At 37.7% G+C, this 26,482-nt stretch overlaps 1 pseudogene; it reads left to right on the forward strand.

Moving 5' to 3' along the window:
- Positions 1-230: 230 nt before the first annotated feature.
- On the forward strand, positions 231-14,890 carry LOC110211656 (COMM domain-containing protein 10 pseudogene; annotated as a pseudogene).
- The last annotated feature ends 11,592 nt before the right edge of the window (positions 14,891-26,482 follow it).

The raw sequence follows: 26,482 nt of genomic DNA on the forward strand, positions 1-26,482 counted from the left end.
ATGGCCTAACTCCTGTTAAGGTCAGTCAGTCTCTGAAGGTCATGGCTGACTGATGAGATTGCTCCCAGCCCTCAAGCACATGCTTATCAATTTTGGGCAGGACTCTACCTAACTAGGAGACTTAATTTCTGTTTAGAGAATAAATAAAATCCAGTCGAGATGAGCCCTTACTCTAAAGGAAGGAACACTTGTCTTTGGTGCCCTCCAGTAAGGTTTAGGGTAACCAGCTCATGAAAGTGAAAACTAGCCAGAGAGGTCCAGATGGAGACAGCTTCTCCCTGCCCACATTGCTGGTGGCTGCTGAGTCTCAAGATGAAGACACATTCTCAGTAGAAGGAGATCAAGACTCCTTCTACTTAAAAATCAAGGTTGATTTTTACTTGTCAGGGAATTCCCTTTAAAAAGGCATTTTAGGGTTTCCCTTGGCATCTTTGGTTACTGAGAGAATCCACTGACCATCAATTTATTGATTATTAGCTAGCCTAAGTAATAAATTGATAATTAATTACCCAGAAACTCTGTTTCTTGGGATTTTCATTCATCTCAAAACAAAGAAAAAATTAAATAACAGTTAATTACTCTGAATTTTGTTGATCAAATATCTTTGACTTCTAGGCCAAGGGAGAGTTGATCAAAAAATAAGTGATGACTCATTTCTTTTTTTTTTCCCAGGCGTTGACCACTGCTTCAAGTTATTCCAATTGTTCAAAACAGAATTTGATATCTTTTCCCCAAAACCTACCAAACATTAGCTGACAAAGCATTACCGATCCTTTCATCCTCAACTTCTCAGTATCACTCACCCCATATATCTAGTTAGTTAACACATCTTATAGTTTCTGGTTCCACAATATTTCTCAAACTCCCCTTTTCTCCACTGATGCAATCACTCCCTTAATTTAGGCACTCATCACCTCTCTCTCATACTATTACCATAGCCTCCTAGTTGGTTTTCCTTCCTGAAGCCTTTCTTCACTACAATCCATTCTCCTTGCAGCTGTCCAAGCAGATTTTCTAAAGCACAGGTCCAAGCTAGTTGCTCTTCCTACCACCTCCCCCAAACACACACACACACACACACACACACACACCCCAAACTCTAGTGGCTCTCTATCAACTCTAGAATTAAATATAAATTCTTCTCTTTTACATTTAAAGTTCTTTATAACTTGACCTCTTCCAACCTCTCCAGTCTTCTTATACATTATTCTCCTCTTTGAATTCTTTGGTCAAACCGTACCAGCCTACTCACTATTTCTCACAAATGACAATCATGTCCCAGTGCTGAATCTGTTTTAATGACTGCTGTTGACTGATTTTCATCTCTATGACACTGTATTGGTTGTTCTGCCATGCCTAGAATGCTCTTGCTCATCGACTCCATCTCTTCAAGTATCCAGCCTCCTTTAAGACTCAAGTGGCACCTTCTACAGGAGGACTGTTGTTGGTACCCTTAGCTACTCATGTTGTCCCATCCAAGGTTATCTTGTATTTGCTTTGCATGTATAATATAAAAATATAGATATGGATGTATTGATTATAGATAGATGGATGGATATATGAACATACATACATACATATGTATGTATGTATGTATGTATGTATATACACATTGTCTCCCTTGATAGAACATAAGCTCTTTGAGGTCAAGAGCTGTTTCATTTTTGCATGTGTATCCCCAACCCCTAGCACTGTGCCTGACACATGGTAAGCTTTTAATAAATGCTTGTTTGAACATTTATTAAACACTAGATGTGTGTCATTGTGTTACAGAGTGAAAATAAAAAGATAAAAATAAACCAGCCCCTCTCCTTAAGTTATTTTTAGTCCTCTTGGGATAAAGAAATAGATACATAGATAAAGAAATACAAATTAGTTTTAAGATTTAAAGAGGACTAACAACTAGAAGGATACATAAATCAAGTGGCTGGCTTCTAAGCTGTGCTTGGAAAAAAGCTAAAGATTCTAAGAGGCAGAACTGAGGAGGAAGAGCCTTCCAAGTGTGGGAAACAGACTAGGCAAAAGTTCAGAGATGGGAGATATACACAGAACAGCCAATAGGCCAGTTTGACTAGAAGAGATAGTGCATGAAGGGGAGTAATAAGCAATGAGTAGAAAGTCATCCTTCAAGCATTGTATAATGGAAAGAACACCAGCTGAGTTAGAGGATCAGGATTGAAATCTTATCTCTAGGTACTTCCATTTTTATGACCTTAAATAAGACATTTAACCTCCCTGGGCCTCAGTTTCCTCATCTGTAAAATAAGAGGATTGGACTAGATGACCCCTGAGGTCATCTCCAGCTCTAGATCTGTAATATTATGAGGAGAAAGGAGGAGGAGGAGGAGGAGGAGGAGGAGACAAAGAAGAAGAAGCTTTGCAGTACTGTATGTCATGTGACAGAATTTTGAGATATATTTCAGGTGAGAGTCATTAGAGTTACTCTTCTTGGCAGCCCCTAATCCAGCACCACAGTCTAAACTCCCGTAGGATGGATTTTGTAGGACAGACACAGGCACAATTCCTCAGGTGGCATGGTCCTACAGGGAAAGCTTGCCTCAGGCTGTCTAGATTCTCAAAGCATTCCAGAGTTAGAATCTTACTTATTTAATTTTTTTCTTTTTTAATTATAAATTTAATAATCATCGACATATACTTCAACATACAATGAACAAAAAAAAGAGGATTTTAGACAAATCCATGTCCTTCTGTTAGTCTGTTTTTTAAAGGTATATATTAAGTTTAACAAGGTAATAACAAAACTTCCCTTTGTATTTGTATCTTCTTTTGAATACAAACTTCTTTTTGTTTTCATCTGAATACTTTTAAAAATGTTTTTGATATTCTTTCTTTTCTTTTTATTTCTTTTTTTAACTCATCCATCATCACCCACTAACAAACCTTTTCCAATAGAAGCCCCACTTGTAAAGAAGAAAAATAGATAAGAGTCAAGCAAAGCACATTGACGCATCAACCATTTTTGAAAATTTCTGTCTCTTTTTAGTCCATCACCTCTCAGCCAAATGGGCGTCTTGCCAAGTCTCAGGCCCTCAGAGTCCTTGGTAGGTCTTTAGGTTAGCATCAGTCTCCACAAGACAGAGGCCATAGATCTTCGTAGCTGTGAGTTTTCTCCTTCACAGAGGCATACCAGACTCCACTCCCTGTGACTCTACCTTGGTTATATGTATAGAAAAAAAAATTATGTACTCTGTATTTTAGGCACAAGCTTGCCAGAAACATTTTTCATTAATCTAGATGATTCTTGTCTAAGCGTTTCAGCATAGAGTAGAGAGCCAAAGAGAACCAGCATGGCCACAGTCACCTCTCAGCTTTGAAAATCCCTCTGACAAATGGAATAAATTTTCTAAAACCATCTAAGCTGTTCTTGACCCCTCCTTTTAAGGATGTTCCTTTGGGGCAATGCTGCAGAAATGTTAAAGTACTTCCACAGAAGGCTTATCTGGACATTTCCCCCTTGGGAACAGAGAAAAAAACACTCCTTCCAAATTCCCAGTTCCCTCCCAAGGTCTGCAGCCCATCTCAAGGACTTACAAAACAGAAGTATCTCCCCATGTCTCCCTCAGAACACTCACCACTAGTCTATGTCTACCTGTCTTTGACCTAGATATGATGGTGAGCCCAAAAGAGACAATGCAGGAAGGTGTCAAGAAGAATTTTACATCAAATTGACATCAAATTACATTAACTCATCTTATCTTTACAATAAGCCTATGATTTTAGTTCCATAGTACATAATTTCCCCCATTTTACAGGTGAGGAAACCAAGGCTCAGGGAAGTTAAATAACTTTCTCAAGTCACATAGATAGTAAGTGGTTAGGCAGGATTTGAACCCAGCCCAACCTGCTGCCACAACTAATAGCCAGGCAATAAGCATTTATTAGGCACCTAATGCCAGGCACTGTGCTAAGCGCTCTATTCATCTTCATCACATCATGTTTGATGCTCGAAGAATTGTTCCTTTCCCCCCCCAAAGATTCCATCAACCTTGTGTCCTGCACTTAGCAAAATTCTGCCATTTTCAGACTCTCATTCTATTTAAGTCCTTTGAAAAAGGTTTTAGAAGGAATACTCTTCTATAGCTTTCACCCCATTACTATGACTATTATAACTTTTCCCAAAATATGAAGTCCTTCTCCAAGACGCTGCACTACTGCCCAGCACGATGTGAGGAATATGAAACATAAGTCCAGGACAGTAGAGCTGGAAGGGACCTCAGGAACTGACAAAGAGTTCTCAGAGCAAATCCAAAGTGAAGAAAAGCAAGAGTCAGGGACACTGGGTATATATGGATAGGCTGTTTCTGCCACCAGTTCATTCCTTGGCCTAAGAAAATACTCTCTGGAATCAACCGCTGGAATTTCTCTGTTCATGCCAGATTCCCAACAGGCCTTGGAATGGATTTTAGATCAAGGCACATTTGTGAGGTAGTCGAGGAGCGCACTTCCAGGCTCACAGAGGTGTTATTCTTTTAGCAGATGGGAGCTCCCACTTTGGCAACATAAAGAAATGTAACCATAGGAACCAAATATAACTCATGTCCTCTGAGGGATCAATGTGTTGAATGCTCTTCTTTCTAGGATCTATTCTTACAGGTCTTGGTGAATAATTCAGAAAGGGCAGGTGTTCTTCTCCTCCACTGTGCACAATTGGCAGAGATGGATGGGTCTGCAGGTCAAACTCTTAGCCCAAGAACATCTCTGCCTGGCATAGCAGCTAGAGCACTGATCTCAGAGGCAGAAAGACCTCCTCCTTCAGGATAAAGGTCAGGCAACCCCTTCTTACAAGAAGCATTTCCCAGGCCCTCCCAACTGATAGCACCCTCTGTCCCAAGCTAACTTGCATTTATTTTGCATCAATTCTGCATGGTTTTATTCTCTATATATTTACATATGTATATGCCTCCCTGTTAGAATGGAAGCTCATTAAGAGTAGGGACTATTTCCTTATTTAGTATTTGTATTCTCAGTGCCTATAGGATAGTACCTGGCACATAATAAGTACTTAATTAATGCTGATAGATTGATTGATCTAAGTTCAAATCCTGCCCCCGATTATCTTTGACACGAGCAAGTTGCTTAAACTTGCCTCAGTTTCTCCATCTGTAAAATGCACTTACCTCTTAGGGCTCTTGGGAGATCATATGAGATAATCTCTGTAAGGCGTTTTATAAACCTTAAAGAACTATATGTAAAAGTGAGCTATTATTATTATTATCTTGTCAACATACACACAGGATTTGTTTATTGGGGAGAAGGGTAGTGACTTCTCCCACTGCCCAATCTTGACAGTTGAAAATAAAACCCAGAGCCCTCATGCTACTGTGTCCTCCTCATCTACATATAACTGATGCAAATTCTGGAAAGTTGTAATCAGAAAATCAACCCAAATCTCACATGTTGATCTGAGGAGCAGAGGAAGATGAATCCAGGTCCTCCATCTAGGTTCACTCATCTCCACCAAAAAATTCCCAAAGGGATGACAACATCATAAGGCAAGACTTTGGGGACAGAAGAATATTATCTAGCCCAAGGGACCCATGAATCTCAGAGTTACTAACAGAGACCCTCTACTTTGATCTCACTCACTTTCTAAGTCTCTCAAACATCCTCCCTGAAAAGGACAATATAGTATTTAATGATGGGAAGTCATCCCAGTTATCTTACAAAGAGCTGCTGGGGTACCCTTCTGCCACTATGTTAACTGTGAGGTCCTTCTTTATGTAGTCAGAGAGGAGCTAATAAAGGCTCATAGCTAAGTTTAAATCAATAGGTCTTAGATTCTCTTTTGACCTTCCTTCTCTTGTGTGGTCCACTCTTTCATGGCAAACGCTCAGAATGCAACAATAATCCTTTTTTTTTTTTGGTCTGGAGACAAAACACCTTGTGAAAGTGCAGACAGCATATAAATAAGGTTTAAATATAGCTGGAAACTCCCAAAGGTGCCAGTTGGCTAGGCATCGATGAGGCAGCAGAGGAATATTGAAAGTTATGTTAACTCAGTGCCCTGCTGGTCAATCAGTGCTGGGGAAGGCTACACCAACTCTTCAGCTTTTTGCATTACCTGCTCTATGTCACAATTCCCTACCCAGAAATTGTCACATACTCACTACCTTGGAGAGGAGCTGAGATACAAGGGCCCAACCACTTTTGCTGAGGTGGACTTAACTGAAGTGTCTTTATCTCATTCTGAAAGTTACAAATAAAAGCTGGCCCCATCTTGAAGCCATTGCTTGACACACTTATAATAAACTCCTTTTAATTCTCTTTGTCCTGAGTTTTGCCTCCTGGATAAGAGGAGCCCAAACAAAGAATTTTCCTTTCAACCAGAGAAAGTGAAGAGATAATTTTATATGACCCACCAACAGGCATACCCAGGAAAACAACAAATTCTTTTCAGACAAATCACTTCTTAAGTAGGTCAGTGAGCCAGACAAGGCTCTGATAACTCATGGTTTTATTCAGTTCTGGAAAGTGGTGCCCTTGCTTGACATTGGCTCACTGTTAGTGTTCATGTGCTGTATGGCCCTCTCTGCCAAGAGACAAAGTTCTCCAGCTCCCCCAGTCCAATGATGATTCTGACTCTCATGATCCTTGAGTCCCTCCTTCAGCTGGGAAAACTACACTTTCCATCAACTCCTTTGCTGAACAGGTGCTACACATCTCTTCCACCTCCAGGCTATCTGTAGAGAGCATAGAAAAACAACTCTCCTGGAAGACTATGTATATACACAGTAACCTCTTCCCTGTCTTCTTTCCTACCAGTACTCCTTCCCATTCTCTGCATTCTGTGTCACAGGCTAGCTTTTTGTTACACATTCCTTTTTCCTATAATTATATCATGTGTTTGAATCCCATCTCCCCAGTGAGAGTATGAATGGCTGAGGGCAAAGAACATTTTCTCTTTCTCCTCTTATACCCTTCACAACCCTTCCAAAACACTCCACTTGAACTCCAGCCCTTCTTTCCCTCCCACTGCAGAGCCTAAGGGCCTGGGCTTTGGTTTGGAGATATCTAGAAAGGGAAGTAGTGGCCTGTATCCAGCCAAGATAAAGCAAAAGCCCACCTTTCACTCTGTAACATGCACATACCCCTTCCAACTCTAGTTCCCATGTATACGTTATCTTCCTCTGTTAGAATATAAGTTTCCTTTGCCCAGGGACCATTTCACTTCTGTATTTGTATGCCCAGTTCTTAGCATAGTCCTTGACATATAGTAAATATTTAACAAATCCTTCTTTCATTTCAATTATCAATAAACATTTATTAAGTGCCTACTATGTGCCAAGTACTATGCTAAGCACTTTGTTCATTCATTCTAGATATCTCCAAACCAGAGTAAAATCTATACAACAAAAATGTATAATCAAAAGAAAAATCAGAGGAAATTGACAAAAAATTTACATTTAATATGTATAAAACTATACAAGGTCTAAATATAAGAACAAATAATTTACCCCAAAAAATTACAATTCAAAAATAGTTAACTTGAAAATGTTCAACCACACTAAAAGAGATTTAACTAAAACAACTTGCAGGCATTACTTCACACCCCTCAAGTGACAAGAAAATAATTAAATCAACAAAATTCAGTGTTTGCAGGGTCACAAAGGAACAGGTATGCTGAGTCTTTTCTGATAGAGCTGCAAACTAGTGAAATCATTTTTGAAAGCAATCTGCAGTGAAGTTTACAAAAATAGTCATAACTATTGACCGAATAAATTCATTGCTGGAAATATACCATTGTTGGAAATGAGTATATCATCAAAAGGCAGTAGGAAAGGATAGAGGATGTTATGTTCAAACCATGCCTGAAACCCTCGTCCTCCTCCACTCTAACTATTGACCTCCCTGACTTTTTTAAAGTCCCAATTAAAATCCAACCTTCTACACCTCAATTCTAGTGCCTTCCCTCTGTTAATTATCTGTTTATCCTGTGTATAACTTATTTTGTACATTATTTGCTTCCATGTTGTCTCCCCATTAGATTGTAAGCTCCTTGAGGGCACGAACTATCTTTTGCCTCTTTTTGTATCCCCAGCACTTGGCATAGTGCTTGGCACGTAATAGGTGCTTAATAAATGTTTATTGATTGATTCCTTGAAATCTATTTATATATACACCATTCGGTGAAGGGTTAAACTGAAGGATGGTCCAATAAATTGTGATATGTACATATAATGGAATATTGTAATGCAATCAAGATAGACAAGTTTGGGGAATAAAAAGAAATCTGTTAGGAAATAAGGGCGGTGAGGGGAGGGAGGGGCAGAAGCCAAGCCAAACCACAGAGATAAGAAAACAGGTAAGTGCTCCTTACCTCTTAGATTACATTGTATTTACTTCACGTACACTTTGTATCTACTTATTTGCATACATGTAAATGTCATATCCCCCAGTAGAAGAGAATTTCGTTTAAAAGCAGCAACACACACACACACACACACACACACACACACACACACACACACACACATCCCCCACACACACCCCTGCCTTGTTCAAAGAAGGCACTGGACAACAACTATTAAAAAAGAAAAGTGAATGAGAATGAGAATGAACAACAGAAAAAGAAACCTGAGGATAACTGGCTCTTTTATAACTAGAGTCTGGGAAAAGGATAGAAATAAAAACAAGAAAGGAAACCACAGACAATTTGTGAAATCACTTAGAGAAGCTTCATTGATGGCTACTTTCCAACAGCTCAGCTCCTGGTTGTGGGAGTTCCTGGTTTTTACATAATAGTAAAACATTATTTTGATGAACAAATCTCCTACTGTGGCCAAACCTAACCGCCTGCTTTTATATGGTACGTTAAGGATTATCAAGTACTTAGCATACAGTGTCTCATCTGATCCACACAACAGCCCTTTGAGGCTTACTGCAAGTATTATTACCATTTTATGGAGCAAGCATGAGGCGAAAGGACCAGTCACATGATTAGCAAGTGGAGACGAGGACTTTGAACCCAGCCTTTTGATTCCAAGCCCAGCCATTTTTCTGGTAAGAACAAAGTGTGACCTAATTCCTCTGCTTCCTATATTACAGAATGGTCCAAATATATTCCAGAATGGCTTTCCTGAGAATCCCTAGGGGTAGCAGAAGGAAGAGCAGCTGTCCCAACATCAGCAAGCTTTCATAGATTCTTCTCCACCTGGTAAATAATAATAATATTTGTATAGAACTTTCTACGTTCAAGGCACTGTAATAAGCACTTTACAATTATTATCTCATTTGATCTTCATGACAACCCTTGGAGGTAGGTGCTATTCCTACCCCCATTTTACAGATGAAGAAAATGAGGCAAATAGAGGTTAGGCGGCATGCCCAGGGTCACACGATAAGTGTTTGATGTCAGATTTAAATTCAGGTCTTCTTGACTCCAGACCCCATGCTCTATTTGCTGTGCCACCTAGCTGCCCCACTGAAGCCAAATAACTCAGGCTCTCAATGGAAGCATCCTTCTTTCCTCTCTTAGCTTCCAAATCTCCTCGGTGAGAAATCCCAACAGTCCAATAACAGGAAGGAGCTCAACCCATCTGAACTGAAGGAGAGAGCAAAAGAAGAACAACAGATGGAACTCTCCTCTTTCCTAACATGTCTCCCCATCAAATAGCATCCTCTTCTCCTCCTCCCCCTGGTTACACTTAATGCCTTCATAAAGAAGGAACTCTGATGCCCATAGGGTGAGCATCTCAGTTTCCTATCCTGGCTTCATCATTAACAATGCATTCATTGTAGCAAGAAGAATGTATCTAGATCTTTATACTTTTCCAAGTCTTTTGCGTACACTGTCTCATTTCTCAGGATATTCCTGTGAAGATAACAGAGAAAAGATTATTACTCCCTTTTTAAAGATGAGATGAAGTGATCTAGACAAAGCCAATTAGCTGACTCAGAATACAAATTAAATGGTCTCATTCCTGATCTTCTTTTGGTGTTAACTGTCAACCATTACTGAGTTTGTTCTAAGAAAGACGAACAAAATTAGGCCGCATGTGCGTGTTTATTTCTCTCAAAGCTGGTGGAACATATATATAGAGATATGCATGGGAGTTCATTGTGGAAAATGAGCCCAAGGACAGATAGACAAAGAGGGCCTCATAGAGTAATTCCCTCTTACTTTTCCCTCCCTTTCTTGCTCAGGATACCTGTGTCAGCTAAAATTATAGTCGCTGTATGTGTTAACTGTAATATGAGAAAGGAATTTCTTAATTGGAGAGACTGTAAATTTAATAAGATAAGAGAATGTCAAGTTGTCAGCTGAAATTATAGATCCAGGATGTCTGTGTTTCTTTTATCATTAACATGATATAACATAACATAAGATAATATAACACAATATAACATAACAAAAGTCCCATTATAGTCCCATTTTATATATATAGTATACATATATATACATATACACACACATATACATGTATACATACATACATATATACGTGTGTGTGTGTGTGTGTGTGTGTGTGTGTGTATATAGTGTCTGGTTCAAGGCATTCTGCCCTTGACAGTTATAAACAGAAGAATGCTCCTGATCAGCTTCATTGGGTCCTGTAGTTGCTGACACAGGAAGAGACATTTTGGGTTGGCTCAGAGAGCAAAGCAAAGCAGGTCTGTTATGACAGAGTATAAAAAACATTATGGTAGGTTAAGCTCAGAGTGGGCCCAAACTATCTTTCTTCTAGTTGGGCAATCAAAGTTTTTAGGCCTTTCTCAGATCTTGGGGGTTCAAAATGGTTTGGGGAGGGGTTCACATAGCAAACAGCAAAATTAATATAATAATGATGTTTATTATTATTATTTTTATATTAACTAGCATGTACATAGGGCTTTAAAGTTTACAAAGCACTTTACAAATATCTCATTTGACCCTCACAACAACCCTGGAGATGGGTGGTATTATTATCCCCATTTTACAGAAAAGGAAAGTGAGCCAGACAGAGTAGCTTGCCTAGTGTCATGCTGTCATGCATAGTACCTGAGTCTGAATTTGGACTCAGGTCTTCTCAGATCCAGGTCCACCCCAAATCAGTAAAAGTAGTAATATATGCTGAAGAATGGTCCATTATCTCAGATGCAGACAGACCCCAAACCTATCCTTTTCCCCTCTAATAATTTCCCAGAGTACTTGTTTCTTTGCACTATGAGACTCCAATTCAAGAAGCAAGGCTTTGTTCCCTTTCTTGTCACAAGGAATATTCCATTCTTATCTGACACAGACTGTAGGCTTTGACAGCCCAAGTCGGGCCCAAGTCGGGCAGGAAAGCCTTACCTGGGTGTGAATCTCGTCTGTGTTATTGCCATATGCTTATAAAAGTAAGCTCATTTAACTGATGTACAAATTACATTAAGGAAGGTAGAGGCAATGTAGCATAATGTATAGAATGCTAGACCCCAAGTCAGAAAGAACTGGATTCAAATCCTGCTTCTGACACTAATTTATTATGTGGAACATGGACAAATATCCTTGTATTTTCAATCCTCGGTTTCTTCATCTGTAAAATGGGAATGATGATACTCACACTGCTTATTTCACATGGTTCTTATGAAGGTCAGATGAGATAATGTGTGAAGTGCTTTGCAAGTTTTAAAGCACTCTATAAGTGTTAACTATTATTGGTTAAAATTCAAAGAGTGCTTTTAAGTTTGTAAAACACTTTGCAAATATCTCATTTGACCCTCACAAGAATACAAGAAGTAGGTGTTATTATTATCTCCATTTTACAGATGAAGAAACTGAAGTTAAGTGACTTGCTTTGTGTCACACAGCTAGTGAGAGTCTGAAGCAGGATTTAAACTCAGGTCTTCTGGACTCAACATTCTATTCACCGTATCCACTACGCTACCTGCTTACTACCTACTATGACTAAACACTCCCGGTGGGAATTCAGGATCCCCACAAATACTTCTGATCATTTGTAGGCCTGCTAAGATGTGCAACAGGTAAATCCATATCCGGCCATTAATCAAAGAAGGCCTTGTCCTGCATTAAGACCACCAAACTGTGCTCAGCTCCAAGAGTAGCAATCAGGAGCTGTGAAGCACGTGCATTCTTCATCTGATCCCCTTTTGGGACCAGCAAGACATTTGGGAGAGTGACAGTTATTGGGGTGGAGGGAGTCAGTAACTGCCTGGAGTTTGGGGATTAGCTTCAGGTTAGGGTTTGGGGTTCAGCCTACATGGGGCTTGAGTCAAACTGTGGCTAGGAGTCCAGGGGTGGACTTAATTATTGACCAGGGTTTGGTGGTCAGCATTTGATGTCAGTCTATGGCCAGGGTTGGAGGGACATCAGTCTGATCAAGGTGAAGCATCAGTCCATAATCTATATTACTGCCTAGTCTTACCCTATGCTATGCCCAGTCTCTATATTACCCTGGAGTTGGCCAATACGTGAGTAATAATCCAACTTCTCTCCAACTCTCTGTTCTTCTCCCCAGCTGCCCAAAAGTACACAAAGAAGTCCTTCCTGAGAGAAATCTGGAGTCAAGTGGTAGATGGGCTCCCTGAACGTGCCCAAGTCACCTTTCTGGAAGACAATGTAGGTGAAGCAAGTCGGAGGAGGTCAGTTAGGCAGTCAGTAAACATTCATTAAACACCTAGGATATGCCAAGCACTGTGCTAAGTGCTTGGAATACAAAGAAAGGCAAAAGACGGCCCTTACTCTTCAAGGACCTTATAATCAAAGCTGTTTCTTCACCATCTCCAGGCTAACTCAGCACCTGCTACATCTATAGCACTGGAATATAGATGCCTTCCCCAAACAACACAGTTGTCTAGGTCCCCTTTAGAAATGGCATCAGCATACAGCTAATTTTTGTCTGGTAGGCTCATCAAAGCCTCAGCATCTTCATTCTGCCCTTCCTCCGTGGATAAGGACTGACTTATCACTGTGAGAAGGGAAGTAAAATCTTCTACATCTTTGGAGTAGGGAGGTGGCAAAGAGAGAAAGATCAAGACCCATCACAGACAGTAATAATAATAGAATGCTTCAGTCACAAAGTACTTTCTCTTCAAAGGATATAAGGATAACTTGCATGATGTAATTAAGAGAAAATAGATCCAAAAGAACAATATACACACTGAATACAACTATGCAAATGAAGACATTAAACCAAAAATGCCAAATATTTGTTTTTATCTTTTCAAAATAAAAACATCATGATCAGCAAGATGACAGAGTAGGAGGAAGCAATACAGCCAAGTTCCCCACACAAGCAATCTACGACAGATCCAAGAAGAGCACCAGGCCATGCAGTCTTTAGGAAATCTAAGGAGAAACCACAGTGAGGCATCTTTCCAGTTCAAGATCACAAATTCAACTCACAGGCAAGAGACCAATGTAGGCACTTTGGAAAAGAGGAGGGTCAAGATCACAGACTCAGCACCTAAATCAAGTCTTCCAAAGAAGCCTTGATCTCTGACTCAGCTCCCAGGGCTCTTAACAGGTAGCTGTGCAAAGTTGCCTACTCATGGGCTCAGTCTCTGGGCAAGAACAGAACTAGACAAGCAGTTCTGGTTGCCCAAAGGGGTGGGATCAAGGGCTTAAGTCCCCAGGTCTCTGAAAAGGGCTGAGCCAACACCATAGTCACTGCTGGTGAGCCTTTCAGTGAGTTGACGGGGGCTGGGGCCAACTGCTCTGTCCTGGAACACTATACAAGGGCAAGTTTTGCCCAAGCAAAATCCAGGGCCAGGAGCCTGAAAAGTTCTGGAGGGTGGTGATCACATGCTCTTGATCTGACTACATACCCCTGAAAGTCTGCAGTACTCTGCCTCAAGCTACCCCTGTGATCTTTGGAGAAAACAGCATTTGATATTTGAAGAACTTAATAACAAGACCTCAGATATTACAGGTCATGACTCCCTCCAGAAGTGTACAGAGCCTGGTTCTAACAGAAAATCACAATCCAGATTGTAATCCAGGAAATAAGGTTAAAGAATTAACAAACAAACAAAAAAAATGCAAAGATCTATTATGATGCCAGAGATCATAAGATAAGACACATACCCAGATGAGGAGAATAATTTCAAAATGCCTATAAGCAGAGCCTCAAAGGAAAACAAACCTTGGCCGCAAGATCAATTAGAATTGTTAGAGGAAAGGAAAGAAAGTGAGAGCTTTGGAGCAAAGACTTGGAACAGCTTAGTACAAGAGGGACAAAACCTGACCTAGTAACAGACTCCTTGAAAATTAAAATAAGAGAAGACGGCTGCTCCCTGGATGACACTACTGCTTGTGTTGAATAGTCCAAGCATGAAAAAAAGAGGAGTGTCTCTTGTTTGCACAATATGTATGGGAAGAATCTTTCAATTATTTGCTTGAATTCCTCAGAAATCTCCCCCGAAATCTGAGAACAGCTTTAATACTAAGGAAGAAGAAAAATTCCAAGCTGTATTTTTACTAGACAAATATGACCTTCATCCAGTCCTTGAAACAATATCATTTATTTTGGAGCAAGTTGTTTATTACCATTTGAAACCAGTAGCTCTGAAACAAGAACATGAGAACATTCATCTCAGTTAAGACAAAGACAAATCATTTGCCAGTGCTTGAGCTAGTACGGGACAATACACAGGTGAAAAGTTCGAACAGGATTCTGGCTTCCCATTGCTTGAGACAGTTGGATGGCAACTTAACCTTCAAATTTCTTAGTATACTCAAACAAAGCTAAAATTTCCTCATGCCATGTTAGAACTTGGAATAAGCAATGACGATTCAAAGAACTTGGCAATAGTTTGTGTCAAATTCAACGAGGAGTTGTTTGAGTTCTATAAGGAACTATTGACCCTGGATGTCCAGCTGGATTCCCTTATGTGATGTGTTTGAAAACTCATCTCTATTGCACTCTGGGCACCTTGTTATTTTGCATCAAAGAGAGAATGCCAAGCTGTATTTTCTGAAGGATTCAATGACTTTCTTCCTATAAAATTATATGGCTTATTTCCTCAGACCAGTAGCATTTGCCAAGATAGATTGTTGTTAAGAATGATGAGGTTCTGACTTTCTCTTCTTTTGTGAGCCAATTGCAATTGTTAAGAACACTTAATAAAAAGAAAAAGCTAATACCAAAAAAAAAAAAATTAGAATAGGTCAAACAAATCAACAAGCATTTATAAAGTGATTAACAAGTGTCAGGCACTGTGCAAAGTTCTGGGGATACAAAGAAAGCCAAAAACAGTACTTACTCACAAAGAGTTCACGGGTTGGGGGGGACAACATATGAATGATGTTGTACAGACAAGATATAAGTGATCTCAGGAGAAAGGCACTTGTATCAAGGGTGATTAGGGAAAGCTTCTCACAGAAGTCGGAAGTTTTAGCAGAGACTTGAAGGAAGCTAGGAAAACTAGGAGGCAGAGATGAAGAGGGAAAGCATTCCACACATGGAAGACAGCCAGTGAAAATTTGTTAAGTCTTAGTCTAAGTAATAGCAAGGAAACTGGTATCATTGGGTCATAGAGTAAATGGAGGGGACTTAGGTCTAAGAAGACTAGAAAGGTAGGAAGGGTTCAAGTTATGAAGGGCTTAAAAACTCAGAGGTTTTCTTTTATTTCAGAAGAGTCATTGAGGTTTATTTTTTTCTTTTTATTGAGTAATATTTTTCCAATTACATGTAAAAACAATTTTAACATTCATTTTCTAAAAATATTTTGAGTTATAAATTCTCTCCTCTTCCTTGCCTCCCATCTCCCTGAGACAGCAAGGAATTTGATACAGGTTATACATGTGCAATCATGCAAAACATATTATAATATTAGTCATGTTGTAAAAGAAAACAGAGACCAAAAAAAACCCCATGAAAAAAATAAAGAGGGTGAAAATAGTATGCTTTGATTTGTTATCAGTTCTTTCTCTGGAGATGGATAGCATTTTTTATCATGAGTCCTTTAAAACTGTCTTGCATTGCTGAGAAGAGGATGCTTCAGAGTTGATCACTGTACAATACTGCTGTTACTGTTTATAATGTTCTCCTGTTTCTGCTCACTTCACTTTGTATTAATTCATGTCTTTCCAAGTTTTTCTAAAAGCATCCCATTCATCATTTCTTATAGCACAATAGTATTCCATCACAACCATACACCACAGCTTGATCAGCCCTTCCCCAATTTGATAGGTATCTCCTTGATTTCCAATTCTTTGCACACAATGAAAAGAACTACTATAAATATTTTTGTACGTGTGGGTCCTTTTCCCATTTTTATGATCTCCTTGGGACATAGACCTAGCAATGATATTGCTGGGTCAAAGGGTATGTGTAAAATTATAGGCCTTTGGACATAGTTCCAAACTGCTCTCCAGAATGGTCAGATCACAATTCCACCAACAGTGCATTAGTGTGCCAATTTCCTGATTACCCCTCCAACTTTTATTTTCTGTTTCAGTCTTGTTAGTCAACCTGATAGATAGGAGGTGGTACCTCAGAGTTGGTTTAATTTGCACATCTCCAATCAATAGACTTCCATGTAACTATTGATAGCTTTGATTTCTTCATTTGAAAAAATGCCTATTCATGTCATTTGACCATTTATCAATTGGAGAATGACACGTGTTCTTATAAATTTGAATCAGTTCTCTATATATTTGAGAAATGAGGCTTGCACGAGAGACATGTGCTGAAATTTTTCCCCCTAGCTTTCTACTTTCTTTCTAATTTTGGCTACATTGGTTTTGTTTCTGCAAAACCTTTTTAAATTTACTATAATCAAAATTACCCATTTTACATCTCATAATGCTCTCTATATCTTTTATTTGGTCATAAATTCTTCCTTTCTCCATAGAGCTGACAGGTAAACTGTTCCATGCTCCCCTAATTTGCTTATGCTTACTTTTTATGTCTAAATCATGCACCCATTTTGACCTTATCTTGGTATATGATGTGAGATGTTGATCTATACCCAGCTTCTGCCAAACTTTATTCTAGTTTTCCCAGCAATTTTTGTCAAATAGTGAGTTCTTGTCCCAAAAGTTTGGATTTGGGGGTTTATCAAACATTAGATTATTATAGTCAATTACTACTGTGTATTGTGTACCTAATCTATCCCACTGATCTACCATTCTACTTCTTATCCAATAGCAGATTGTTTTAATGATTACTGCTTTATAATACAGTTCAAGATCTGATATGGCTAGGCCAACTTCTCTCACATTTTTTAAAAATTTCTTTAACCTCAACCTTTCCTTGACCTTTGTTTCTTCTAGATGAATTTTATTATTTTTTCTAGCTCTAGAGAATAGTTTTTAGTCATTTGAGTGGTAAAGTACTGAATAAGCAAATTAATTTAGGTAGAATTTTCATTTTATTATATTGGCTCAGCCTACCTATGAGCAATTAATATTTTTCCAATTATTTAGATATGACCTTATTTGTGTGAAAAGTGTTTTGTAATTGTGTCAATATAGTTCCTGGGTTTATCTTGGCAAATAGACTCCTGAGTATTTTATGTCATCTACAGTTATTTTAAATGGAATTTCTCTTTTTAACCTCTTGCTGTTGTACTTTGTTGATAATAAATAGTAATGCTGATGATTTATGTGGGCTTATATTATACCCTGCAATGTTGCTGAAATTGCTAGTTATTTCAAAGGATTCTCTAAATATGCCATCGTAACATCTGCAAGGGGAGATTGCTTTGATTCCTCATTGTTTGTTGTAATTCTTCTATTTCTTTTTCTTGTCTTATTGGTACAGTTAGCATTTCTAGTGCAATATTGAATAATAGTGGTGATAATGTGCATCCTTGCTTCACTCCTGGTCTTACTGGGAAAACTTCTAGCTTATCTCTATTACAGATAATGCTTGCTAATAGTTTTATATAGATGTTACTTATTATTTTAAAGAAAGCTCCATTTACTCCTGTTCTTTTTAGTACTGTTAATAGGAATGAGTGTTGTATTTTGTCAAAAGCTTTTTCTGCATCTATGGAGATGATTATATGATTTTTGCTAATTTTGTTATTATCAATATGGTTAATTTTGCTGATAGTTTTCCTAATATTGAACCAGCCTTGCATTCCTGGTATAAATTCCACTTTGTCATAGGGTATGATCTTTGTGATAATATTGCTGTAATCCCTTTCCTAGTATTTTATTTACAAATTTTGCATCAATATTCATTAGGGAAATTGCTCCATAGTTTTCTTTCTCTATTTTTGCTTTTCCTGGCTTACATATCAATATCATATTTGTGTCATAAAAGGAACTTGGAAGGACTCATTCTTTGCTTATTTTTCCAAATAAGTTGACATAGTATTGGAATTACTTGTTCTTTAAATGTTTAATAAAATTCACTTGTGAATCCATCTGGTCTTGGTGATTTTTTCTTAGGGAGCTCATTGTTGGTTTTTTTCAATTTCTTTTTCTAAAATAAGATTATTTGAGTATTCTATTTCATTTTTTTCTATTAATTTGGGCAACTTATATTATTGTAAATATTCATCCATTTCACTTAGATTGTTAGATTTATTGACATATACTTGGGTAAAATAGTTCCTAATAATTGTCTTAATTTCATCTTCATTAGTAGTAAATTGACCCTTTTCATACTGGTAATTTGGTTTTTTCCTTTTTTAAAAAATCAAATTAACCAATGATTTATCTATTTTACTGCTTTTTTTCCCATAAAACCACCTTCTAGTTTTATTTATTTATTCAATGATTTTCTTACTTTCAATTTTATTAATTTTTCCTTTGATTTTCAGGATTTCCAATTTTGCATTTAATTCAGAATTTTAAATTTGTTTTTTCTAATTTTTTTAGTTGTATGCCCAATTTATTGTTCTGCTCTTTCTTTCTCTATTTCATTAATGTAAGCTTTTAGAGATATAAATTTTCCCCTAAATACTGCTTTGGTTGCATCCCATAAATTTGGGTATGTTGTTTTGTTGCTGTCATTCTCTCTAATGAAATTATTGTTTCTATGATTTGTTCCTTGACCCACTAATTCTTTAGGATTGTATTATTTAGTTCTAATTAATTTTTAATCTATGTTTCCACGCCTCTTTATTGAATGTAATTTTTACAGCATTATGATCAGGAAAGGATGCACTTAATATTTCTGCTTTTTTCCATTTTGTTGTAAAGTTTTTATGCTTTAATACATGGTCAATTCTCATGTATGTGCCATGCACCACTGAGAAAAAGGTGTATTCCTTTCTATCCTCATTCAGTTTTCTCCAGAGGTCTATCATATCTAACTTTTCTAAAATTCTATTCATTTTCTTAATTTTTTTTCTTGTTTATTTTTGGGGTTAGATTTGCCTAGTTCTGAAAAGGTCAAGTTAAGATCCCCCACTAGTATGTTTTTACTGTCTATTTCCTCCTGTAACTCATTTAACTTTTCCTTTAAGAAGTTGGATGCTATACCATTTGTTGCATATATGTTTAGTACTGATATTATTTCATTGTCTATGGTACCTTTTTGTTTTAGCAAAATGTAGTTTTCCTGCTTATCTCTTTTAATAAGATCTATTTTTGCTTTTGCTTTGTCTGAGATCATGATTGCTACCCCTGCTCTTTTTTTTTACTTTAGCTGAAGCATAATAGATTTGCCTTCAACCCTTTACCTTTACCTGTGTGTGTGTCTCTCTGTTTCAAGTGTGTTGCTTGTAAGGATGTTGTTGTGTTTGTCTCATATTGTAGGATTCTGGTCTTTCAACCGCTCTGCTATGTGCTTCCATTTTATGAGTGAGTTCATCCCATTCACATTCACAGTAATGATTGTTAACTGTTTACTTGCCTCCAGCCTGCTTTTTTCCTGTTTATCCTCTGTCTCCTCTTACCCTGTCCCTCCTCGAAAGTGTTTTGCTTCTGACCACCATCTTCCTAATCCACCCTCCTTTCTATCAGTGGTCTCCATCTTTCTCTTATCTTCTCTCCACCTACTTCCCTGTAGGGTAAGATAGATTTCTATACCCAACTGAGTGCATATGTTATTCCCTCTTTGAGCCAATTCTGATGAGAGTAATGTTCAAGTGTTGTCTGCCCTGCCCCCATTTTCCCTTCCACTATAAAAGCTCTTTTATGCTTCTTTTATGTAAGGTAATTTACTTCATTCTATCCCTCCCATCTCCCAGTGCATTGCTTTTTCTTACCCCTTAATTTCATTTTTTTCTGGATATCATTCCATCATAGTCAAATCATACCATGCTCCCTGTCTATGTATACTCCTCCTAACTGCTCTAATAAAGAAAAAGCTCTTGGAAGTTACATGTATTATCTTCCCATGTAGGATGTAAAAAGTTTAACCTTAATGAATCCCTTATGCTTTCTCTTTCAAATTTAACTTTTTTATACTTCTCTTGAGTTTTGTGCTTGTATGTCAAATTTTTTATTCAGCTCTGGTCTTTTCATCAGGAATGCTTTAAAATCCTCTATTTCACTGAATATCCATTTTTTCTCTGTAGGATTATAGTAAGTTTTGCTGGGTAGATAATTCTTGGATGTTATGCTAGCTCTTTCACCCCCTGAAATATCCTATTCCAAGTCCTGTAATTCTTTAATGTAGAAGCTGCTAAATCTTGTGTTATCCTGACTAGCTCCATGATATTTGAATTGTTTCTTTCCGGTTGCTTGTGATATTTTCTCTTTGATCTGGGAGCTCTGGAATTTGGCTATAATATTCCTGGGATTTTTAATTTTAGGATCTCTTTGGGATGGTAATCTGTGGATTCTTTCAATTTCTTTTTTTACCTCTGGTTGATTCTACGATATCAGGTTGGAAGAGAACCAGGAGAGAGCAGAGTCATGAAAACAAAGAAGAATGACTATATCAAAGAAAAGAAGGTGTTCAGTAGTGTCAAAGGCTACAGAGAGGATGAGGTTTGAGAAAAGACCATTAGACTTGGCAATTAAGAAGTCATTGATAACTTTGGTTAGAGCAGAAATCAGAAAAAACAGACAATTTCATTAAAGTTTATGAAAACAATGAGAACATAGCAAATTTTTTATATGTAATCAAATCAGTCTGTAGTAGAAATTTTATATCTCTGAAGACTTTAATCAACAAAAGAGAGAATGAGCAAATAAATGAATTTGAGAAATAAAAAACTATAAAAACAACAAATATTTTTAAAACACAAAAATATAAATCTTGAAAATTAAAGAAGAGATTAATAAAATTGAAAGAACTATGAGTAGAGGAAGAGGGATACAAACAAGGGATAAAGAGGATCAAAGAAAATATAATAGACAATTTTGATTACATAAAATTAAAGCATTTTTGTACAAGCAAAACCAATGCACTTAAGAATGGAAGAGAAACAGGTAACTGAGGAAAAAAAAATTATTGCATTGAGTTTCTCTGATAAAAGTCTCATTTCCAAGATATATAAGGAATTGTTTCAAATTTATAAGAATAAAAGCCATTCCCCAAGTGATAAATGATCATTGAATATGAACAGATGGTTCTTAAAGGAAAAAATCCAAGCTATCAATGGCCATATTAAAATATGTATATTTTAAATCACTAATAATTTAATAAATTAAAAACAGCTCTGAGGTTCTACCAGTTGGATTGGCAACACTAATAAAAAGGGAAAATAACAAATGTTGGAGGGGTTGCAGGAAAATAGAAAATATTAATGCACTGTTGGTAGAGTTGTGAATTGGTCTAGATATTCTGGAAAAGAATTTGGAACCACGCCTCAAAAAGTTACTAAACTATGTGTATGACACAGTGATACCATTTCTAGGCCCATGAACCCAAAGACATCAAAGAAAAGAGGAAAAGGACCCATATCTGCAAAAATATATATGTACATATGTGTATATACATAAATATGCATATATACATGTTATATGTATGTATGTATGCATGTATGTACACACACATCTGGTTATTTTGTGGTGTCAAATAACTGAAAATGAAAGGGGTGCACCACCAATTGGGTAATGGCTGAACAAAATATGGTTTATGAATCTAACAGAATAGAATTGTATCATAAGAAATGTTGAAAGGGATGGGTTCAGTAAAACTTGGGTAGACTTATACAAACTGATGAAGAGTGAAGTGAGCACAACAAAGAAGATAACTTATGTGATAACAACAACATTGTAAAGACAGACAACTTTGAAAGCCTTAAGATGAATACAATAAGATGAATGCAATGACCAATTATGTTTCCAGAGGAACAATGATAAAAACAAACTATCTACCTCCTGACAAAGAAGTGACAGAACTTAGCATGGTGAATGTGACATAATATTTTTTGGATATGGTCAATGTGAGAATATGTATTGTTTGACTATGCAAATTTGTTACAAGGATTTTGTATTTTTCTTTCAGTGATCAGAATGATAAGAGAGACAGAAAATTTATTTTTGCCAATCTTTTTTAAAAAGTAAAAGTCTGGGCAGCTAGGTAGGCAGTGGATAGAACACCGGCCCTGAAGTCAGGAGGACCTGAGTTCAAATCCAGCCTCAGACCAAACACTTGACGCTTATTTCTGTGACCCTGGGCAAGTCACTTAACCCCAACTGCCTAAAAAAATAAAATAAAAGCCCACAATTTTTCCTGTCATAAACAGAAGGGTTTTTTGAAGTGTAAATTATAAGAAATATAAATTATAAAAGACAGTAGGGGATTAGTTGGTAGAGGGGCTGACCCCACAGTCAGCAAGGGGCCTAGTCACAGTTCCAGGGTTAAAAGGAGCTCTAGTGCTTTAGGCTGCAGGGGACTAGGGGACCAGGGGCCCTTCCTGGGTAAACACCAGAGTGCAGACCAATAGAGCAGTGACTACATATCTCCCCAGATCACAGCACCATGGAAGTACCAAAAACTTGCAGACCTCTAGAACTAGCTCTGAAAAGAGCAGCACAAAAAAATTACTAAATCTTGGAACAGTACCTCACCATCCCTAGGTGAGCAGAGTCCAACTTTAACATAAAGTTCAAAGTCAAGAAATAGGTTAAGAAAATGATAAAACAACAACTAAGAACTTGAACATAAAAAGTTACTAACGTGGCAGGAAGACCAAAACACAAACTCAGAAGAAGACAACAATGTGGAAACACCTAAAAGCAAAGCCACAAATAATTGGACACAAGCCCAACAATAATTTCTGAAAAAGATGAAGAAAGAGATAAGAGTAGTAGAGGAAAAATTGGGGAAAGAAATGAAAGTGGTACAAGAAAATTATGAAAAGAGAATTAACAACTTGGTAAAAGAGGCACAAAAAAATTGAAGAAAACAATACCTTAAAAAACCAGAATTGGCATAATGGTAAAAGAAACACAAAAATTCATTGAAAAAACAAACTCCTTAAAAAGCAGAATGAACCAAATGGAAAAAGAGGTACAAAAGCTCACTGAAGAAATAATTCCTTAAAAATTAGAATTGGGCAAGTAGAAGCTAATGATTCCAGGAGACATCAAGAAACAATCAAAGTCAAAAGAATGAAAAAATAGAAGAAAATGTGAAAAGTAAACATGAAAGAGAACTCATAAGAGACTCCATAAAATTAAACTGTTTACTTTCCTATATGGGAAGATAATACATGTAACTCCTAAGAACTTTATTGGTATTAGAGCATTTAGAAACATTATACTTAGACAGAGGGTATAGTTATAAGTTGATTATGTTGGAATAATCTCCCCCAAAAATGAAGAGATGAGAAAGAAGGATGCACAGGGAGAAAAAAGGGAGAGGTAGAATGAGGAAATTTTTCTCACATAAAAGAGGCTTGGAGGGAAAAGCTTTTACAGTGGAAGGGAAAAGGCATATCAGTTCTTGAACCTCAATCTCATTGGAATTTGTTCTAAGAGGAAAGAATGAACATAATATGTGTGTATATGTACATACATACATACATACACTACACACATACACACACATACACACATACTCAATTGGGCATAGAAATCTATTTTACCCAACAGGAAAATAGGAGAGGGAAGGGGATAAAAGAAAGGAGATTATGACAAAAGGGAAGGCTAGTAAAGGGAGGCAGTGATCAGAAGCAAAGCAGACTTTTGAGGAGGGAATAGGATAAAAAAGAGAAGAATAAATGGAAGGAAATGCATAGTTAGTAATCATAAATGTGAATGTGATGAACTCACCTATAAAATGGAAAAGAATAGCAAAATGGATTAGAAACGAAAATCCAACAACATGCTATTTACAGAGATACACTTGAAACAGAAAGACACACACAGAATAAAAATAAGGAGATGGAGCAAGAATCTATTATTGCTTTAGCTAAAGTGAAGAGGGCAAGGGTGGCAACCATGATCTCAAACAAAACAAAAGCGAAAATAGACCTAATTAGAAAAGATAATCAGGGAAAATACATTTTGATAAAAGGTACCATAGACAATGGAGCAATGTAAAAAAAAATAGCAAGTTTCTCTGATGAAGGAGGTGATTATTTAATCTTGAAATCAGAGTTTTGTGAATTATGTCAGGAAAAGGCTAGACAGAATCGTCGACAAGGTATACACATAATTTTTGAACAATTAACTGGCACTGGGCAATATTCAGAATTAAGAGATCAATTAAACTATGACTTACATGCCTATGAGCAAATTATGCAGTGTGCTCATGCAGCATGGATGAAGGTCCCAGGGAAAACCAATCGCTCCACTTCTTATACAAAGCTTGTTCACGGGCCTCAATAGCCTTTTTCTGACTTTGTTGCTTGGCTGACACTAGCTATTCAACGAAGTCTCAGCAACTCTGAGGCAGCTTCCATCTTGTTACAAAGATTAGCTAAAAAGATAATGCTAACACTTACTGTAGAAAGTGCTTAGCTGGAACAAGGGATGACATGCCAATTGTAGAAATGATAAAAAGGTGCCAGAATGTAGGGACAATGGTCTTCTTAGCAGAATCTTTTGCTGCGGCATTAACAACACCTCAAGGCAGCAAAAATCGCTGCTGTTATAATTGTGGGAAACAGGGTCACATAAAAAAAGGTTACAAAGCCCCCATAAGTCAGCCCCAGGCACAAAAGTCTCGATCACCTTCACAGGTCTGTCCTAGGTGCCAAAAGGGCAAACATTGGGCTAATGAGTGTCCCTCCACTACAGACAGAGAGGGCAATCCACTTTTGGGAAACACCTCCTGGAGCTTGCTCCCGCCCCAACAAACAATGGGAGCAGCATTATCCCTGATTCCTCTGGTTCCCATGCCAACCCAACCACAATAAAAGAATTATGTCATGCTACTCAAGGTAGTGCGGGTCTTGATCTCCCTACTGCATGTTCCTATTCTATAACTACATCCATGGGAGTCTGTTCACTACCTACTGGCATCTTTGGCCCTGTCCCTCAAGGGACCATGGGACTCATTCTGTAGCTCTTCTTCTCTAAAAGGACTTGTAATATTACCAGGAGTTGTGGATTCTGATTACATTGGAGAAATTCATGTTCTTCTATATTCTCTCTACCCTAAACCTCTTTTACTAACCAAGGGGGAAAGGATTGCACAGTTAATAATTATTCCTTATATGAACACAGGTAGTGGTAAAAACAAAGTCAGGGGAGCACAAGGGTTTGGTAGTACAGGTAGAGAAGCATTTTGGGCACAAACAATTACTGATAGTCGCCCCACATTAAGACTAATTATTGAAGGAAAAAATTTTGAAGGATTAATAGATACTGGAGCTGATAAGCCCATTATTGCTGGAATACAGTGGCCTCGGACATGGCCTTTAAACCAAACAAAGATATCTCTTCAGGGGGTAGGGACTGTAACGATGCCACAACAGAGTGCTCAATGGCTCTTGTGGCAAGTAGAAGGGATGGTAGGAAAATTCTGGCCTTATGTCCTTAAAAATTTGCTGATAAATCTTTGGGGGCGAGATATACTTCAGGAGATGGGGGTATTCATACAATCTATATGGCAGGGTTTTTACTAGGGGTCACTGTTGAGGAAGACAAGAGACAGAGGACCCCTCAAATAATTTGGAAGGAGGGACCTCCCATATGAGTGGAACAGTGGCCCCTATCTCAAGAAAAGCTAACTGCCCTGACTGAAATAGTAATAGAACAGTTAAAGGCTGGCCATATTGAGCCATCTAATATTCCATGGAACTCACCTATTTTTGCTATAAAAAAGAAATCAGGAAAATGGAGAATGTTGACTGATCTTAGACGCATAAATGATAGAATGCAAGATATGGGCAGCCTTCAATCAGGCTTGCCCTCTCCCAATATGATACCGAAAGGATGGCCCTTATGGATAATAGATCTGAAGGATTGTTTCTATACTATCCTGCTACAACCAGAGGATAGGCCATACTTTGCATTTTCATTACCTTCAATAAACTTAAGAGCCCCACATAAAAGATATCAATGGAAAGCTCTCTCCCAAGGGATGAAAAATAGTCACACCATTTGTCAGCAATTTGCAGCAGCAGTCATCCAACCAGTTAGAGACCGCTTTCCACAGCCCTATATTATACATTATATGGATATTTTATACTCTCACCCAGATGCTGGAGTATTAGAAACGATTTAAGGACTATG

The sequence above is a fragment of the Phascolarctos cinereus genome, unplaced genomic scaffold, assembly GCF_003287225.1.
Source record: "Phascolarctos cinereus isolate Bilbo 61053 unplaced genomic scaffold, phaCin_HiC Scaffold_2;HRSCAF=192, whole genome shotgun sequence".
Lineage (NCBI taxonomy): Eukaryota > Metazoa > Chordata > Mammalia > Diprotodontia > Phascolarctidae > Phascolarctos > Phascolarctos cinereus.